This window comes from Chamaea fasciata, unplaced genomic scaffold, assembly GCF_029207755.1.
Source record: "Chamaea fasciata isolate MVZ Bird 193981 ecotype frontalis unplaced genomic scaffold, bChaFas1.0.hap1 SCAF_22, whole genome shotgun sequence".
NCBI classification, from domain to species: Eukaryota; Metazoa; Chordata; class Aves; order Passeriformes; family Sylviidae; genus Chamaea; species Chamaea fasciata.
Window position 1 is genome coordinate 9,429,195 of NW_027094107.1, and position 3,555 is coordinate 9,432,749.

Sequence of the window (3,555 nt, forward strand, 5' to 3'; positions counted from 1 at the left end):
TGGCAATGATAAATAAATGATTTGTTGAATTTTCTTTTCATTTGCTAGTGCTACAACTGGCAATCACTCCAAGCTTGGAAACATTCCTCCCTTGCAATTTTAGACCAGCTTCACCACTGACGTAACAGAGCATCTCTTGCATTTTGGTCTTTTTGGTTAACAGCACATCTTCATTTTCCTCCACGATATCCCCAAAATACTTCATGCTTTCTGGCCAAGGGGATTATTATGAAAAATAAAAAAAAAAAATGACTTGGGTTCAACAATACTCCAGATGTGAAATAAGCCAGGAACTTACACAAGACAAATACAAAACTACTAATTTAATTCAGCCACACCACAGAATACTTAGGTATCATTTATGACACATTTAATTGTTACTCACATCACATGAAACACTAAAGATATTTGTAAGTCACTGATTCATTCAATTTCTTTTAGATTCAATGCCTAAGAGCATGAGAGGTTTGACAGTGATGCAACCATCAACGTTTTAGGCTTCCTTAGGAATTTGTTTCGCTAGAGAGTGGGCTATGTAAGCCTACACACTCAACAGAAACTCCCACAAGTCAGGCTTGGGTGCAGACTCTGAAAGTCGTGGTTTCAGAGAGGCTGAATGAAGCCTGGAGCAGCCACACAGACTCACTCCCATGCTCCATTCATCGCCCCATTGGTATCATAGCCACCGTCTGAGAATTCTTATAAGGAAGCTGTCAAAGGAATGTGTGTCAATTATCCCTTCCTTTCTTTTTCCAGCGCTAGGACTGCAGGAGAAAGGACCTGACCGATATCTGTGACACTTTTCCTGAGGGCTCATTCCTGTTCCCATTTCAGGAGTAAGGTATGAATTGTCCTCATGGAAGCCGGGCTAGATCCATCCCTTGCTGTTTTCCTCTCCCCCTTGCTCATTTGGCAGCTCACACAAGCTCTCAGGAGCCCCCAGCACAGGCAAAGGGGCAATGTTGCCTTTCTGAGCAAAGTCTTTCCTCACAACACTCTGCTGGACCTGTGAAGACCTGTCTCATCACTAATGGCTCATTCTGTCGTGCACCAGGGTGGCATCTCACAGTTTAGAACAGAACAGGGCGCTGCAGATGGAACAGACCTCTGGTGAGCCTGACCAAAACTTACAGCATGGTCCCGATGCCTCGTGAACACTGACGGGCTTGGAGAATCACCCACCTCTCCAGGAAGCCTGTCTCAGTTCTTGGTCACCCTCGCAGCAAAGAAATGCTTCCTAACCTTGACTGAGCTGGATAAACTTGGTGCTGTCCAGAGAGTTTGATGTTCTGATAGGCTTACACATCTGCTGGCTTTAAAATACATTTTCGAAGAGACTTCAAAACATCCCTGCAAAATGCAAGAGATTTAAAGAGATCACAGCAAATTCAAAAAAATACGAGCACAGAAATGCCACAGGGCAGAACACAGCCGTGTCCTCAGCTCTTGTCTAGGACTCCTGTCAGCAGGAGAAAGGCAATTCAGCCGTGGCAGCTCCTGAAATGCCTCTCCCCCTGCACCTGAGTTACTCCTGGTGTTGAAACACCGAAGTTGGCTCAGATGCACAACATTCGGAAAGTGATCTGAGCCCTCTAGTGATGGAGAAAAATAGTGAGCTGGCCACTCCGAGAAAGGAAAAAGTTTCTCATTAGACTTAAAGACAAAGCACTGATAACGCTTGTCCCTTTAGAAAACCTGCTTCTTGAAAGCAAGTTTTCAGGTAGAGCGCCTTGGTGAAACTCTCTGCTCCATGCCGGGGAAAAGGTGCTTTGTCTCACAGCCAGCCCCCCGAGTGCCTCCACGACCAGTATTAGCTGGAGGCTTTTTAGCAACTCCGTTCAGGAGTCACCCACCTCCTGCTGAAGCCTCACTTAAGCATCCTTTTAATGCATCCCAAAGTGATTAGCAGCACCCGTCTGAAGAGAAGTCAGTAGACTCCCACTGCAGAGAAAAAGAGACAAGATAAAAATATTTGAGATAAGGGGGGAAAATTTTGGACCAACAAACGTTGCTAGCAACAACTTAATTAATACAGGAGTAACAATTAAGATTAAATTTAGATACACAGATGTAGAGCTCGTGGTGATATTCTTAGTTAATTCACAGAATACAAATAAACTAGGTGTGCCCCAGAAACACTGACCCTTTGAATGACTTTTCATTATTTGAAGACTAACCTATGTAAAACAGGCTTTGGTTAGACACTCAAACATGTCATTTTGCATTCTTTTAGAGCACCCCAGAGGACAACTTTATGTGTGTAAACAAACACTCCTGGATAGTCCTTGCTGCTACTAATAGGGGCCCCCATTAACCACCTGGAAAAAGATAATGATTACCCATTTAGACTAGACCTCATTAATTAGCGGCACTGCTAATATAAACAGTTAAATGCTAAGCACTAAAACCAAAACAAACAAACAAACAAAAACAGGCAAACAAAAAAGGAAGAAGGTGGCCAGCATGTGAGAGGGACTTTAAGCTGGGCCTGTTACCACAAAGAAAGGCTGCAACAAAATAGGACGTTAAATTAGTTTCAAGAGACTGCAGTGGTGCATGAAATTATTTCTTATGGTGTGCTGCAGAGATCCATCCCCTGTAGCAATGCAAACCTCGAAGAGAGATAGCCACAGAAAAAGGACTCTTCTCAGGGGTTGCTTGAATCAAGATGCCTGAAGACACTGGGCATGTGAATTTCACAAACTCCTTTATTCCTGAAACACCAGTTTAAAATAGTGGTCAAGTTTAGATCACCCTCTGTGAATAATTGTCCGGATCTCTTTTCTGCAGAACTGAGTTCATGGCTAGATTTCCAATATTATTAGGACTTTAAACCTTTTTGCTATTGCTCTGATGGGTCAGGGAAAATAGTATTTTCTCCACAGCCATAAAATAGTAGCAAAATGAAAGCCCATCAAGAGGAAAAGAAGATATTAAACCCACCTCCTAGAAAGCATTACAAATGGAGTTTTTATATAGTCTCATTAGAGGAAAGCCTGCATCCACACCTTTTTCTGGATGCCAGCTGCTCTCGCTGCAGAGACAATTTCCTTTGGGGAGAAGGAGGAGCTGCTCACAGGAACAGTCCCTGCTGAGGTTTGGACACTGACCACCACCAGTATCTTTCTGCAACAGCCAAACCACAACCTACAGGACCAGCTGCAAGCCCCAGGGGTGGCTGCAGTGACAGGCAAAGCAATCCAGGGCAGGGAACACAGGGATTCCACTCCCCATCCTTCCACAACCAGCCTCACCCACACCAGCAGGAGGTTTCTTCTTACTCCATTCTGTTGGGGCAGTAGCAAGTCCCAAACACAAAGCTGGCAGAGAGGTGGGGTTTGCAGGGAGCAGCAGTTCACCTGTGCAGGCACCTTTGGTGGCACAGGGCTATGCTCGAGCCCACGCACACCTGGCCACACCTGGCCACACCTGGCACAAGCACACCCCTGCCTCTGCCCCGGCCTGAACCCTTGGTGCGCTGACACATCCTTCCAGTGCTGTGACTGCCAGGCAGTAATTGGTACACTCTCCTCATCAGAGCCATTCCCAGCAGCG

General features: G+C 45.3%; 1 long non-coding RNA gene across 1 annotated transcript; it reads right to left on the reverse strand.

Moving 5' to 3' along the window:
- Window positions 1-440: 440 nt before the first annotated feature.
- Window positions 441-2,251, reverse strand: LOC136300381 (uncharacterized). Its single transcript, XR_010723677.1, has 3 exons — window positions 2,178-2,251; window positions 1,854-1,941; window positions 441-1,350 (listed from the first exon to the last, which is right to left on the reverse strand). It is a non-coding gene; the product is annotated as an uncharacterized lncRNA (long non-coding RNA).
- Window positions 2,252-3,555: the final 1,304 nt, after the last annotated feature.